The 17493-nt window shown below is 45.1% G+C and overlaps 1 protein-coding gene across 1 annotated transcript in view; it reads left to right on the forward strand.

The window, feature by feature from the left end:
- Positions 1-361: 361 nt before the first annotated feature.
- LOC144944021 (mitogen-activated protein kinase kinase kinase 13-like) overlaps positions 362-17493 on the forward strand; it is a 129986-nt gene continuing 112854 nt past the window's right edge. Inside the window, exon 1 of the mRNA XM_078872036.1 lies at positions 362-537. The gene's annotated coding sequence lies outside the window, so the exon portion shown is untranslated. The remainder of the gene's footprint in view (positions 538-17493) is intronic.

A 17493-nucleotide genomic window follows, 5' to 3' on the forward strand; every position in this document is an offset into this window, starting at 1 on the left:
ACCGCATTCCAGGGGCATGAGTAAGGCATACTCCGGTGGTCCTTTGTTAACTAAGTAGGCTCGCTTTGTTTGCATGGCTCCATATGCAGAAGGATTTGAGGTGGAGTGGCTGGGGGTGGGGAGGGAGAGGATGGTTGAGGTGGGGGTGATGGTTGAGGATGGATGGATGGGGGGGCTTGGGTTTTCCACGCAGTTTTTCCTGCGGAGTTTGCGCAGCCGAAGCTTTCCGACTCTGAAGATTTGGCTTCAAGGGGGGGGGGGGGGCGGTGGGACCTTTCAGGATTTGGGCGACGAGGCTTCTTGTCGCCCCTACTGTGTGCTTGGCCAATGGGCGCGTCAAGAGGGAACTTAGGGCCGCGTGGAGGGTTGTGTGGAGACGTCTGCGTGAAGTCATAAATCCCCCCCCAAAGGCTGCCCACTGCCAAACCCCAAGTCACAACGTTGTCCGGGGCACCTTCAAGGGCTCGTGAAAGGTGGTCTCCTGAGAGGCGCATCCAAGACGCCGTGAAGCTTGCCAGAGCCTGCACACGGGGACAGGTTAGTGCGTGATGCTCCGTGTACGTGTTCGCCGCGCGCTACTTTGGCCGTAAAGCAAATGATTGCCTTGCACGGGGGTTAAACAGAATTAACGGCTCACTTGCCACTTGCCTCATTGTGCCGAGCCGTTCACTAACTCCCTCCCTTTGACGCCGATGTTTATTAAGCACACAGCAATGACCGTCATTCGGAATGTAAGACGTTCTTGTTAAGTTCGTGTGTGTGTGTGTACGTATATGTATATATATACATACACACACAACACGTGTTATTAATGCAAATGGGTGACCATAAAAGTGACGTGAACGATTGCATCAGTCGGTGTTGGTATGCAAAGGTGCCAGATGAGGACGGCGCAATTCAGAAATGTCGTCAAATCTGGAGCGCCAGAAGGGAAGAGCATTTGTAGAAAGCAGCAAACATTCTAACGTCTGCGGGGTTGTTGATCCACGTGGTTATCTTCTTCTTGGTTTTTTCGGTAAAGTCACGTAGAAGGGAAGTAATAAAATAATAAAAATAAAACATAATAAAATGAAACAATTCTCACGACATTTCGGCCACAACGCAAGCAGCCGTCCACAGGTGAAGAATGAGACACTTCAAGCTAGGAACTTACATATAAGCTGGGTTGGGGGTGGTAGAAGACCACCCCCAACCCAGCTTATATGTAAGTTCTTTCACCTGAGGACGGCTGCTTGCGTTGTGGCCGAAACGTCGTGAGAATTGTTTCATTTTATTATGTTTTATTTTTATTATTTTATTACTTCCCTTCTACGTGACTTTACCGAAAAAACCAAGAAGATGAATCCCTGCAGTCACGAAAGCTTTAAATCGAAATCCACGTGATTATGTTTACATCTTTAATCAATCGGCCAATCGATTCGTTGGTTGAATTACGTACGTAGCAATGCGTACGTACACTTCGTATAATGTGGCAGGCGTTGCGTTATTATTTGGAATTATGCAAAAGTTGCCGTCAGGGTGACACTTTGTATCGAGATTTGTTCTTGCAATATTCCACAGTCAGTTTATGTATTTTGTCGAGGGGTTTTACTCTTCTATAGCGAGGCTCGGACAGGTGAGGTGATTATGGCTGGTGAGGTTGCTATAGATCTTATTTACAATCACGGTTAGTTATATCATCATACACACCAGCAGGTATCAGCAGGGATGTTGGGGTATTGAATCACATATTTGTGGATTAGAGAATGATGAATCAGAGAGAAATTATCATACGAGAAAGTTAATGCAACAAAATCCTGATCAAAAATTATATGCGTGACATTTTTAAATACCTTATAAAGGTTTGCTGTCAGTGATTGGGGTGCTAAAAAAAGTGGGTTTTAGGAATTTGTAAAAAATCATCATCATCATAAGGTGTAGTTGATGATGCGCATATTGTGTGTGGCGCACAGACTTTTAATTGGCAATGCCTGTTTAAAAGCGAACGGTCAGCATATATTTTAGCATTCGCTAACGAGTCAGCTTGCACAATGTGGCTGTTTGCTCTATTCTTATGGCCCAATGATCATTTAAAAGAAGAATGACTGATATCTGCTGATTGCTGCATCACAAGGTGAACAAAAGAAAAGATACAGCCCTGACATTTCTTTCTTGCGCCACTACTGGCGGAAGGGTTTTCATAAAGGAGCTTGGGCGCCCCTGTAGAGGGCATTTGGCCTACTCTTCTACGCTGACCAGACCGCTTGGAAGAGGTGGGAGTGCCCACACTTTACCCCACCACACACGGCCCTCTGATCCACTAACTGTGGTGTTCACATACGTACTGTTGGGCGCCACGGTGGCTAGGAGATTCTAACTACCTCGCCTTGTATACAGGAGGTCGTGGGTTCGATCCCGATCCTGACGCCTGCTGTATATCCGGAGTTTGTATGTTCTCTCTGTGATCGCGTGGATTTTTCTCCGGGTACTCCAGTTTTTCCCTCCGCATTTAGAAGCATGGGTTTAGAGTATTTGGCTGCTATCAATTTTGCACCTGATAAGCCACTTCGTTGAGCTATCATTTGTGGCCTGGTCGCTTCTGAAAAAGAGCTAGAAAGCTCAGTGGGCCTTACTTGGTAAAATAAAACATGTTTTTTTAATAGATTGAACAGAGGTGGTAGATACAGGCGATGATTGAATAGTCACACATCAAATCAAAGCAAGCGCTGTGGTTGTCGCTCATTTCCATCCGTGGCCCTGAGCCACTCGTTGACAATGCCCCATTTAACAGCGGAAAGAAAACGGGAATTTCTGTTTGTCCCAGGAAGACGCACAGTTTCCCCCAAGACGGCCACCTTGAAAAGATGATCCTGGGGAAAAAAAACTGAACAGGTGACAACCCTTAGTTGTGGTTCAAATTCCAAATGATAAAAGTACTCACTACTATGGCTTTCAAGGATTTGGCTAAGAGTTAGGCTTTGTAATAGCACCACGTGGGGTATTATGGGTTTATCCCATAATACCTGTGCTCAACGGTTTTAAAGTTTAAATGGTGTATTATTGCAGAATTTGACTTTGGCTGCACAGTGTCTTCTGTCTACTCACACAGAATAAGACTCTTAATAAAAGTCAAATGCTTAAATGAGGATCTATTGCGGGCTATTTCCACTGGTGGCCCTACGCCATTTGCAGGTTATGAAAATTGTAAATGCCAGCCGCCAGGCTCTCCGTATGACAACCGTTGCTGACTTCCCACCGAGTGGCACTCAACGGGCAGCGTGCGTTTGGTCAGTCCGGGAGGCAGGAGGGGCCAGAATCAGAGCCGTCCCCAGAGTACACGGCGAACCGGGGCGACCGCCCCGGGCCCCATGCTTTGGGGTGTCCCCGCGTTTCGACAGGCGTCAGGGAGGCCCACGTGGTGGGATTTGCCCCTGGCCCGCACCCCCTCCTCCACCACCACCTCTATGGACTGCCCTGAGCAGAGTTATGCGATGGCTGTGATCTAAACGCACTGTTTGAAGTCTGCTGCCGTGACAAGTGAACTGTTCTGGGCTGTAATGAGGTGCCTGTGATAAGCATCTACAGTTCCCAGCAGCAGCTCGGCACTGGCAACAACTGCGTCCAGTGAATGTTCAAGCCTGGGGATACACTGACTGGCCTGACTGACTTAAAAAAAAAACCCATAAAATTCTCGCCACAAAATGTTTGAATTTATTTTGACTGGGCTTTATAATTCAATATGTAAACAAAGCCACTATTTTTGGAGAGCATTTGTACATACTCCTGTTTTAAAAATGTATCGATTTTATTCCATGGCAATTCACTCAGGAAAGTGTCCTCTTTAATAATGTTTCAAACTTTATGTCAGACATACTCTTAGGTTTTTTCGGTAAAGTCACGAGGTAAAAAAATTAAAATAAATATATTTATATTTTTACCTACGTGACTTTACCGAAAAAACCTAAGAGTATGAATCCTTGCAGTCACGAAAGCTTCAAATCTAGAATTTATGTCAGACAGCCTGAGATACTCAGCCTAGGTAGGCCGCCCCTAGAATACTACTTGGGTATTCCCCTAAGGATTAAAGGTCACTTGTTTTTTTGAGAATGCATTTTTTTTTACATCAAGATTGACATTATTGTCTACTCCAAAGTTATCACGACTGCGCAGGCAAGTTGTCGCGGTTGCCCTGTGCACCTCTCCGTTCAGCTTTCGGGTCGCATGGGGGAGTTATCCGGCGCGGCGTCCAGTATGTGAAGCGAAAGCCTCCATAGTCATTCTTCCTGGAACTGGTAACTCTGGTAGCAAGAAATGGACTCAGGCCGTCCTTGGAAAAGCGATTACCTATGAAATACAGTCGATAAACAAGGGAAGCAATGCCAAAAGAAAGGCCGGCAGGTGATTGTAAAAACACCTACCGTAGATCACAGAGTTACGGACCACAGTCGCGTACAAGAATTTAACATGGACATTGAGGCAATCCACCACAAAGCACCTGGAGCCATCTCCCGCAGGCTAATCTGGCCATCGACTAATCAGCTGTGATTCATCCACACGCAACCAAGAGAAACTTGCCGATATTGCTTAAATAATGCATTAGAAAACACTGCTTTGAAATTAACATTTATAATTAAAATTTCCCATAGCCGTCAAATTAAGTTGAAAGCTCGGACAAGCTCATGTTGCCTGAGATGTCCGGTTTGTGATCGTGGAGGGAAGCTCGTCAGCACCGCCTGTTCCTCTGCCGTGGAGAAAACTCGGGCCAGCATTTTATAGATAGCGCATCAGTGGGGAGCAGTTGCATCGTCTTTCATCAGGATATGCTGCAAGATCGCACAGGTGATTCATCTCTCCTTCAAAAGACTTTATTAAAGCGTTCCATTGCCCAGAAGGGGCTCAACTCTCCTATGTTAAGACGAAGAAGACAAATGTGGCCCTTATAGTCCTAATAAACTTTTGGGGCAAGTGCCGTTAGCGAGCGCCAGCACAGCACACGAGGGGGTGGGTGGTCAGCACAACGCGCGACCGCCTTTGTCTCCCCAGTGGCGATGTTTACACACCGCACTAGGTACTCACTTGAGGCTGAGTCGACCTCGGGGAGGCCCAGGACTGGGTTTAGATAATCGTCACCGGTGTTGGTGGCCGTGAGCGGGAATCGAATCCGTGTCGCCGAGTTAGTAGCGCAGCGTGTTAACCACTACAAAGACAAAGATCCCCCGTATAACCTTTACAAACCCCTTGGGGCAAGTGCTGTTAGCAAGCACCTTACGCTACCGCTCCCTGCCCCTACTGGAAATCTGTCGAAAAGAGCTTCACAGCTCAACGGATTCCTCCAATCTAAATAAAGATTCTGATTCGCATGTGTGCGCCTTCTGTTTCGTCGGTTGTGTCACAACATTGACGGGACGTGATTGGTTATGACCGCGACGGATTGCTTGCACCTGTGCTGCACTGCAGTGGAAAAGTAGGAGGCAAAAACCGTTTTTCAACCCCATGGTGTAAGATGGCACAAGATATATGCCCGTGTTTATGGTCACTATATGAGACTGTGAATGTATAGCAGTGACGTGCGGTGAGGTCAATGGCTGGGGAGGCACTGGCTCGTGTCAGAGCCAGATTCACACACTGAGGGGGCGTGTCCTCCCTGAGGGGGCGTGTCCTCACTGAGGGGGGCGTGTTAGACACGTCCCCCAACAGTGAAGCAGATGTGATAGCTGCCTCCCCTGGTGCTTTTTCATTGCAGTTTCATGACGAGACCAGCGAGCCTAAATATCTTTATACACATACGTGAAACAAGTTACCTGGAGTATGGAAGGCGAGGACATGAAATGAAGGGGTCTACAAACATTACATTGGTGACATACTGAGATAGTAATAGGCACGCGCTTATTGCCCGCGCTCCATCCAGTTACTGAGGGGTTGCGCAATCAAAGGGGAGGCTGAGCTCGTCGCTGCCTCACCTCTCGTCTCTTCCTGTATTTGCAGCGGAGCTCCGCAAATTTGGCGATTTTGACTATAAAAATAATTGGAAGTGTACAGAAATTACATTTATAACTCAAATCAGTGGAAAAATCTTAATTTTTATTTTATTTGATTATTCTATGTTTTACTTTTCGTAACAGCTATTTTCATTGGAGTATGACAGGTGAGGTTCTGCCTCCCCTGCCTCCCCTGCCTCCCCTGCCTCTCCTGACCGCACGTTCCTGATGTATAGTTACTCCTGCTAACCACAGCTATCGTATCGGTAAACCCCCTCCTGCAGCAAGGAGGTGTTGATCTCTGTCACGACTGGGACATTCCCATCCATCATCTAAGATTTGAAGATGACTTTCACATCCAAAAACAAACTCAATACGCTCGTCAATGGCCTTAACAAATATTTCTCTTCTCCTTCTTTCGTACGGCTGCTGATGCAGATGCAGAGCAACAAACTGCAATTTCACATTCAGGAGGTCAAACCCAGACAACCGTGGCAGGAGCAAGCAGAGCGTATATCTCTGTGATGTCTCCTTCGTATTTGTGGATCGGGCAATTGCGTCATTTTATGTTGTACGGTCTCTGTTCTGGATGACCGCAAACGCACACTGCTGGAGAGTTGTTAACTTTCCATTTGTGCATTTGAAGTACGTTCGTCGATGTTCAGTTGGAGGGATCCTTGTCCCAGGGCCTGTCTGGCGCATTGTTTGACCCTGAAGAGGGCCGTTGGCGTGGTTTGTGTCGTTGCTCTGGAGACCGGGAGATCGATTATATGTATCGATGTTCGGGCGCCGCATAGATGTGATTTCTCATCTTCCAATCCAATGGCCTCAAAATGAAAAATATATCCTAGACGACGTTCCAGGCAATGGCTCTTCTTCATAGCACATACACGACGTCAAATAACGCGACTTGTTTTTTGTAACCACTGTAGTGATAGATGACACATTGCGACTGATGAGATTGTTTAATATTGTCACCCAGACAGATGGAGTTATTTCATTTGTAAACATCTCTTTTTCAAGGAAATGTTGAGAGCGACCAAAATCTGTTACAAATTAAGAACATTTAAGATCAGTCAAAGGAGAGCCGAGCAAGAAAACGTGAAATACAACTTAAGATTTAAACGAGGTATGCAGTTATAGTTATACAGTACTGTTGTTAGTACAAAACACATGCATTCATATTGCCTGAGTCGAGTATCCGATTGAAGCTGATGGGAGTGGAATCTCTTCTGAATGCTATGTGGATGTAATATTCTGAAATTCACGTATGATATACGTCACTCAAGGGGGTCAACAGGTCACCTGTGATGGGGTAAAATGTGGGCACTCCCACCTCTTCTTCCAAGAAGCCAAGCCCACGTGGGCCCGTGACGATTCAGATATCACCGGTGGCAGTGGCGGCTCCTGCAAAATCTCTCAGGGGGGGCAAATGTCTGGATGATTGATAAGGATAAGGTCCACCCATGCAAAGGATAACTTAACAGCTTAAGCATGTAAAGGCAACTTCACTTCTTTAATATTAATGAAGAATAAAGTGACTCTTACAATACATCTTGTTTGTTTCTATACTCACTATTAATACAATCCACTCATGTTTCTTTTATTAAAGATTCCACTAGGTGGCGACAAATAATTTTGTTGGATGAAACGTGCTTACGTATGATGACGTAAGCACGTATGATGACGTAAGCACGTTAGGGCGAGCCCTCCCGGAAGCCATAGAGAATGCATTGCAGCGCCCCGTTCGAAAAAAAACATCTTTGAATGTAAGTCTATGGGAACACTCGGGGCGATTCTCAGCAGGAGTGAAATCGCCCAAAAAGAGGCGGTACTCCACAGAACGTGACATGACGCTGATTGGACTATATCCAGAGGCACAGTGACGGCTAGCGTGACTCTGTGGTTGAATGACATTGGTGGTGCGTCGCCCAATCGCCCTAATGAAGAAACCGCCCTGACCGGTGGTGCTGCCCTTGGCCTGGAATTGAACAGAGGTTGCCACCTCTCGCCGGGTTGAATTTGTGTGTGTGCATGTTGAACTTCTTTCGCACCGTACGTAGCCAACTGTGCTAATCAGAGGTGTGGGGGGAAGGACAACAAACAGATCATTTGAACATGTATGACACGTAAAGTGTTTTAGCCACTTGACTGAGCAGCGATGACTATTTCTACACACACTGACATTAAAATGTGCTAAAAAATACTACTCTGGTCCCTAAACAGCAGAGGTGTGGACTCGAGTCATGTGACTTGGACTCGAGTCAGACTCGAGTCATGAATTTGATGACTTGCGACTCGACTTGGACTTGCATAACAATGACTTTGTCCCACCTCTAAGATGTGGACTCGAGTCATGTGACTTGGACTCGAGTCAGACTCGAGTCATGAATTTGATGACTTGCGACTCGACTTGGACTTGCATAACAATGACTTTGTCCCACCTCTGCTAAACAGAGATGTAATCGGCATTCACTGCCTCTGTGCTCTATCCCTGGAGTAATTACAAACCAAGAGGAAAGTAAGTAGAGATTACATTGCGTGGAGTATAGTACTTTTATTTATTTAGTAATTCACTCGATTGAGATTGAGCTGTACAGGAATGTATGTCCATCAACACAAGTTCAGCGCCACGGTAGCGAAATGTTAACGACCTGGCCAGGTATAAAGGAGATCGTGGATTCTATCCTGACCCTGACGATGCCTGTGTATTCGGAGTTTGTACGTATCTCTCCCCGTGGTCGCGTCGGATGTTTCTCCGGTTTTCCCCTCCACAATTAGAAACGTGCGTTAAACGAGACACGCATTTGGCTGCTCTAACTTTCCATGCAATAAGCCCCTTTCGTTGAGCTATGGGGCCGTCCATAAATGGCGTCACGCGATTTTGGAGGATTTTTGACCCCCCCTCCCATCGTCACACGGCGTCACAAAAAGTCAGACCCCCCCCTCAAATATGACGTCACAAAGCTCTGCCGCCCCAAAATAAAACATGCTTCAAATCGCTTTAAACTATTGTCATTGCAGTGCGTATTTAATGTGGCGCTGCACTCTGATGTTATAGGAGAAAATATTTATTAAAAAGTCTATTTAATTAAGTAGAACGTGTTGTCTATATTTATTTAAAGTTGCGTATTTTGATGTGACGTCACATTTCTCAACCCCCCCCCCCCCTCGTCACACATCGTCACAAATGTCTGACCCCCCCCCCCCTAGGTGCGTGTCGTCATTTATGGACGCCCCTAACGGGACTACTCTCACTGTTACTCTACAGAACTGTATTAAAACGACGGATGCGCAGGCTGTTGCAGTGTGGAATTGTTCAGAGACCCCCCCCCGTTAAATGAATTTAACTAGCCGGTAATTCACCGCGTGAGCGGATTGATTGTGGGGGTGCGCGTGGTGCCTCACGCGTGCGGGGAGCGGTGGCGCAGTGATTAGCGCACCGCACTCCGAATCCGGGGCCACCCCCGAGTTTCCGATTTCCTGCTCACGGCCACCAACACCAATGACGATTATCTGAACCCCGAGCCCTGGGCATCCCCTTAGGTCGACTCAGCCTCAAACGGTGTAAATGTGAAAAACATCGCCACTGCGGGGGGAGACAAAGGCGGCCGGGCGTGGTTGCTGGCCACCCAACCCCCCCCCCCCCCCCTCTTTCGTGTGCCGCGGCAGCCTTAAGAGATTGCTACTCGCTAACGGCACTTGCCCCAGCAGTCCGTCACGGCTATACGGGGTATCTTTGTCTGTCCCGGACGCGGCCGTTTTTAATTTCGCGTGATGACAGGTAAGTGACCGGATGTGAACCCCACCCCCCCCACTATGACGTCAGCCAGAGCCGCGTGTTGCAGGCAGTGGCGACGCTTCGACAGGCCAATCTTGATAGGCACACGTTTTTTTCTAATTTGCCTTCGAGTTTAATAAGGCAATAAAGGCCCCCGTTAGCGTGCCCTAGACATGACTGCATAATATATCTCTTTGAAACAGTAATATTTCGTCACGAAGTACGATAACTAATCTCGTGTTCCTGGAAGCTCGCATGGATAGTAAAACCAATAAAAAGCTCGTTGGGGGTTCATCTGAACAGGTTTCAAAAAAATTCCACGCAAGAGCCTTTATATAATATGTAAGTCACTGGCGTAAACAACTTGGTTTTATTTTAACACTTGCTCTGCCTCTTAGAGAACGGTATGTATCTTGAACTTCTTTCGCGCCGTACGTAGCCAGCCGTGCTACTCCGAGGGGCCATGGAACAACCCCTGCACTCCACTGACAACATCGACCTTGGTCTCTTTGTTTAATCCCGACAGGAGCCGATGGCGACCTCATTTCTCACTCCGGCCGCCAATGCCCACCCTCAGTATTATTATTATTAATAAGATCAGACTGTCAGATCGCGGTGTGTATTATTTCTTATTAGCGAGTCTAAGGCTGATAAAAAATATACTTTCATAGGGGCAGTCCATAAATTACGTCACGCACCTGGGGGGGGGGGGGGTCAGACATTTGTGACGATGTGTGACGAGGGGGGGGGGGGTTTGAGAAATGTGACATGTGACGTCACATCAAAATGCGCAACTTTAAATAAATATAGACAACACGTTCTACTTAATTAAATAGACTTTTTAATACATGTTTTCTCCTACAACATCAGAGTGCCACGCCACATTAAATACGCACTACAATGACAATAGTTTAAAGCGATTTGAAGCGTGTTTTATTTTTTTGGGGGGGCAGAGGTTTGAGACGTCATATTTGATGGGGGATTTGACTTTTTGTGACGCCGTGTGACGAATGGGGGGGGGGTAAAAAATCGTCCAAAATCGCGCGACGTCATTTATGGATGGCCCCATAGGCGTACGGTACGACTCTGTATTCTCCTTTAATTTTTTGTTGTTGCATAAATGAGAATGGATTTTTTCCCCAAAGCGGTTAAAAGTGTTAAACTGCTTTCGTTTCGTCCTGTGTAATGATGCTTTACGGATCACGGTGAGTCTACCAGAGCGAATTTTTTACTCACGTTATTACCTTGCACCGTACCTCTGTGGCACTATTCCTAAGTGCATTTAAAATTTGTCTTGTGCGAAAACAAAAAAAAACAATTTACAGGTGTCTCTTTATACAGTGAATGTCACACCATTTGTTTAATTCCTCACCAGTATCAACAAAGGTCGTACTCAGATTGTAAATGTTGTGGAGTTGCTCTCCAACAACACCGGTGTGCTGGACTAGTAATGAATTTGCCACGTTCTGTTTACGTGACAAACCTTACTAATTGGCTGTGTCGGGTGGTGGCGGGTTTAACGACACATTTATATATTTACGCGATCTAACCCCCCCCCCAAAAAAAAAACGCTCTGTTATGGACAGTATCACCAAAGCCATCAACTTCAGTTGACGGCTTAATTCCCCCCTCCCTCCCACCATTATTATTTTTGCAACATAGCCTGCAGTTTATAAAAAAAACACATCCAGTTTCGGCTTGAAATCAATTCTACGCTGATTCCAAATTGCGGGCAGAGATTGATTGGACGCACGGTGCCGTCCATGTGATATGACGGTAGGGTGGTGGTGGTGGTGGCTCTTGCCCTCCAATTGGACTCACTGCTCAGATCTAATAGGCCTGCCTCAGCCCCCTTCCCAGCTGGGTCCACGCTCACTCTTATGGAAATCGAGTTTAAATAATTGACGTGCTCGGAGCACCGCCTCGTACAGTGTTTCCGGGAAATGCTGATGCCGCTTACGTGGCTTGCCTGAGCGCAGCCGCCGCCGTCACCTGATCGCATGATGCCGCAGTGTGCAGAGAGAGGCATGCCCAGCATGCTAAACACTCGCTTGCAATAGACTTGAGTGGAAGTGTGTCTTCTTTGGGTCTTTCGGTAAAAAAAGTCACGTGGATGGGTTGAAAAATATCACCTGATGATGGTCGTTTGTGTTGCGATCGAAACGTCTTAGTTTGTTATTTTTATTTTTTTCGTGCAGTCACCAAAGCTTCAAGTCAAGATTTGGAAGTGTGTGGTTATCCCGACACGTGATTTTTAATGTGTACAGGGCGGCCCAGATGTCTTGCTCCCCCCCCCTCCGCAACAATTAATTGACCCCTAACATGTTTTTCTTTGAAAATTCATGTCTATTTTAAATAAACATTAGTTACAAAAAATAAAAAGTTTTAAGGGATTAAATTGTGGTCACGATAAATCTGGACCACCCTGGACCACTGCTTTTTTATGCTGTGTGTGCCCTGTTAAATCCACTCGTTTGAAAAAAAAAATCTATTTTTTAGGATTGTATTTACCTTATTAAGTGTAGAATTCATCTCACAAGTGCGTACATTGTGACTTCATGGCCAATAAGCTGTAGCTTGGTTTGCAGACCGCGCGCTAACCAATCTTATTCACATTTCCAACGTCCTAAAATGAAATACTCGAGTATATTAAGCCAAATCCGAACTACAGCTATTATCAGCCTCTCAAATCAATCCTCCTATCCTCTATTGTTTGATAGTTATGCAATGAAGTAACAAAAAAAAAAGATTTAACATTATTAAGCTTTCATTTGATGCTGGTTTAATTTTTTCACCTTTTTATTATTATTTTCCATTGACTTTAACTTTGCTTCACACCTGAAAATGTGTAACTTTACCCACATTTATTCCACCCCATTGTTCTATGCCTTGTGACATCACGGTGCCACGTGATGTCACCTGGGCTTATCCCGACACTTGATTTGTAACGTGTTTGGCTACAAACAGAACCGAATGTCAACCGCAGCATATATCATTATTAAACGCAGATAGATAACAGACTCGTCCAATATGTCACAATTAAGGCGTGTGTCTCAGGGTTCATGATGACATCACAATAATGAATCGTGACTTCACAAAGTAGCAAGAGCGCAACGGATGAAGGAATGCATTCAGGTAGACGCTGCTCATTGAGATTACAATATTACACAAAGATAACGGGGTTAGAGCAAATTGGATGATATAAATAATGGGGTAAAATGACATATTCTCAGTGAGGAAATAAATTGAATGTGATTAGAAGATTAGTATTATTATTTTTAAAGGTAGTTCATTGTGAGCACATTCTCTTCTACAATGCAGTGAGAGTAAAACACACTCTACACTGCAGTACACACATACTGTACATAAGATATTGCCCTGTCTTGCAGATGTCCAGTAATGCAAATGACGTATTATTTATTCACGTTTCATCCCCACTGCATTTCAAACTTTGTACGTCATCGGTTTTAGTTGCATTAACACTGCTCGTTAAGTTTAATTGACATTAATGGCCCAAATTACCCACCACTAAATTAGAAAACGTTGCCCGTTGTGTGGCGGTTTGCACACATCATTGCCACCTGGCTGTTACACCTGACCCCTTGAACCCAATTGCCTTGAGCACCTTCGAGGTGTGACTGTAGCGCTGTAAGGCACTAAACGGAAGTGATGACTGAATTAATGGCCTCCCGCCACGTGGTTCGGCGGGAGAGATCGAGCGGCTCGCAATCTAAAGAGGTTGCGAGTTCACGTCCTCGTTGGGGGTTGACTTCTGGCTGCAGGGTTTGGTGGTGCGTGTTGTTAATGTTGTTTATTGTGAAATTTCGGTCACAGTTCCTATGCTCACTGTTACATTGCTTTTACGGCTTTATTTTGGTGATTTCTAAAAGTTTTTTGGTTTGGCCATGTTTGTTGTAGTATGGAGTTAGATTGATGGCTTTAATCTAAGTTGTCTTGTGGTTATTGTTGTTGTTGTTTGACTTGCATCCCACTGGGATTTTTGCACACAGCGTTGGTGTACGGTGCTTTTTCTGGAAGATTTAGCTGTTTTTTCCTCGAATTTCTGTTTGCACATAGTCACATAGTCACTTTAAGATGTTTTCTTGTTCATGTTTTTGTTCTTTGTTTGTTGCGGTTGCACCCGATTCAAGAGCCGAATGGCTCACAGGGCTATACCAAATAAATGAAACTGAAAAAAAACTGACTCGGCACCATCATCACCCCAGGGTCGATGAAGCAAGTACCGTACCACTTTGCAGAGAATTAATAGTGATTGTCCTATGATGACTTGGCCCCGCCATAGGAATGGGGAATTTTCACCACTGGCTCAGGGCAGTAGTAAATGGGGAGATGAGCACTGCCTTGATGATCATTGGAGGAGGAAATCACTCTCTCACTCTGGTTTCTTATTTGGTCTCTTTAATGGAAATGTATGGACACTGCCCACCCAAAACCACCTCGTATTAAATGTTGACTTAAAGCTTTCGTGACTGCAGGAATTCATATTCTTTATTTCTTTCGGTAAAATTACATAGATAGAAAAAAGAAAGTGAATACATTTTTTTTTTTTAAATACTGTAGCCTGGTTCTTAATTGGAGTGAGTGTACTGGCAGTCTATAATGTAGACTGTAGCCAAGCTACAGTATTCTTTGGTTTTTATTATTATTTTTATTAACCTAATTTGTATTATAAGAATAGGTTTTTCGCCTTTTTTCTGGCAAAAAACTGAAACCTTTTTACAAGAAATAATGTCTGCATTAACCACAATATTTGTTCTATCTACGTGACTTTACCGAAAGAATCAAAGAATAGTTTTTAACATTCCGCCAGTGTTTTGTCACGGACAAAGAGCATGACAATCCGCCGTCACACAACGCAGATTCGGCAGCTCACGTGACTCCAAGGTTGAGTGTTTTTTGTCCACTTGTTGGTGGCAATGTGCATTGCCTTGTAATGGAGAAGGCAAGCCGCAACATCGTTCGCTGACACACGTGACAGCTGTCAGCATGCCTCTCGCCTACCCAGAGTGCCTCATTCACACCTCGGTGTCTGCCTTTCGTTCATTGCGGTGGCTGACCTTTTGCCGTTGGTTCTGTGGCGTAAATGTCTCGTTGTCCACATTGGCACATGCCTCTTAACTTGCCTCAAACTCGGTGCGTTAGCAAGTAATGAAACGCAGTACTTTGCCCTTCATCCCATTGTGAGCATGCACATTGATGATGTCACAAGATATTAATATACTTTATTCAAGAGAAATGTGTTAATTTAACACATGTGAAAGGTAGTGAGGAATACAATTAACGTTGTTTAAACTTGAATTTATCAACTGCAGTGAACATCATTGAGGATAGGTTTTTTTAAAATTAAATTCCACAACATTCTGTACAAAAGTATTATAATGAAGTCAATGTAACGATTAATTTTAGGAACAAGTCATAATATAAAACACAAACTACATCAGAAACCCCTTGCTGTGAAAAGTTATACGCTCACATCTTGACAAAAGCAGCCGCAACTCAGCCCAGCATGAAGGAAGTAAAAACAAACCACTGTCTGAATGGCAGTTCACCCCTCTAGAGCTTTGAGCTTTGCCATCCTGAATCTCGCCATAATGACAGCTCTCTGTCAGTTTCAGTGTGTGATCCTGTGTCACCTTTTGGTTTGTGTCAATCTGAGAGTCTGAAAAAATGCCGTTGCTCCCAATAGTAGGTGGGCCCGTTGCTGGCCTGGTGATTTTCGTGAAGATGGCACATGCTTCCTGAAAATGGCCTCTTCTGTGCCGAACTGAGCCGGAGTTGATCGTCATTTCACAAAGGTATTACGATAAAAGCAGAAGTGAGAGAAAAATAAAAGTTGCACTTAGCGGAAAACCTGATGATGCAGGCATTGATGAGAAGGACACTGGCACTGTTTGGACACGTTTGTCGGATGGACAACAACATGGAAGGAACCGGTAAGAGAGGAAGACCGAACAGATAATGTTTTGATGACGACATCATGAGAGATTGGTGCCAGAAAGATGTGGCACTACTTGAGCATTCTTGATTTGAAGCTTTCGTGACTGCAGGAATCCAAAGAGTAAAGTGGAAACAAATGACGAAATGTGCAGTGGATACCTACAGGCTATCTGCCGACGATCGTGATGATATGATGATGATTACGATAAATACCATAATAGGGTGATCAAGATGATCCAGAGAACACATTTGCGTCTTTTTTTTCTTTCCCCAAAGTAAAAAAGGAAGTTATGTGTGTACATCTTCATCACTTGAAACATTACACCACTTTATCGGTGGTGTAATTGCTGTGATTGGTATGCCACACGTTATTAATATATTGGAGTACTCTAATTGTAAATGCTGTGGGTTTACTCTCCAACACACGACACATCTATATTTACGCGATCTAACACCCAAAACACATTTCTGCGAAGGGAGCTGGTAGGAACGTTGGGTTGCTCGTTCAATGGCCAGGATCAACGGTGGCGTGGTGTATTCCGTAAATATGCCCGACTGTGAGGGCGGGCACAAGCCGGCGTGAGTAGGTTAAACGTTGAGTTTTATAAGGGCACCACGGGGTGACCAGCCCCTCCCCACCCAGTCCCACCCTCCCCACCCAGCCCCACCCTCCCCACCCAGCCCCTCTCCACCCTTCTCTCCCCACCCAGCCCCTCCCTCCCCACCGAGCCCCTCCCTGCACGACGGACGAACACAATAATCCCCTGTGGGCGATCAATGTTATCCTCTCCTATGGATAACATTGATCGCGAAAGCCTCCGTGTTAAACAAAATTTAGACTATTTAACATTTTTCAACTCGTGGGTTTCACACGGAATAATACTGTGAGCACACGTGACGTTTGTTTTCGCATAGACCTTGATACAGTGATCCGTTCATAGCTGCTTCACTAAAATAGCACAGAAATGCAGAAAAGGATTGAGAAAACAACACTCTGGTCCACATCTCTCGGCACGTCTCCCACCAACAGCAATGAACGTATTTACAGCAACATCCTTCAAAAGGCCCTTGTCTAAAATATAGAGTCATTGCTTTCACCAGACAGTACGGTACTGTATTCAATCACCTGCTGAGAAGAAAAGTAACCCAGTAATAACCTTCCATAAGGAAAAAAAAAATCTATTTTGGTTCATGTTATAACATCGCCGTTTGCCCATCCATTCCCATCCATTTTCACCATCATGAGTCAACAGTTAATGCCCTGCCACAACAAATGGCAATATGCACGTTACACCTGATGGGCAGATCGTGTGCTGTCCCATAGTTTGTTCTGCCTTGGGACACAAACTTGGAGTCGGTGATTTTATTTGTACTTCATTTCACGTCGGCATTTGAGTTGAGATTCCTTCTCGCACAATTCCTTTGCGTTGTGTTCAATATTGCCCGTCGGCGTTGATGCTGTGGGGTGGTGGGGGCAGAATCGGCAGTTGTTTATTTATCACAGTTCGTCTTGTGTGTCTCTTGTTTCAGTCGTGGTTTAGCATTCCTTAAGTACTGCGCGTTATTTAAAGAAACGCGGTTTATGGCAATTGACTTCAAAATTTTTTATATAATTACCACGCGTAGATGATCGGCCATGGCAAGTCTCGGAAACAAAGCCACCGTGGATGACTCATGCTGATGATTTTAAAAACACTCAGATTCAATGTCGTATTCTCACAGCAAGAGGCCATTATAATGTCATTGTGACACCCGCACGCGGCCAAACAGCAGTGTTTATGAGTTTGCCTCTGTCTA

The sequence above is a fragment of the Lampetra fluviatilis genome, chromosome 2, assembly GCF_964198595.1.
Source record: "Lampetra fluviatilis chromosome 2, kcLamFluv1.1, whole genome shotgun sequence".
In the NCBI taxonomy this organism is placed as follows: Eukaryota; Metazoa; Chordata; class Hyperoartia; order Petromyzontiformes; family Petromyzontidae; genus Lampetra; species Lampetra fluviatilis.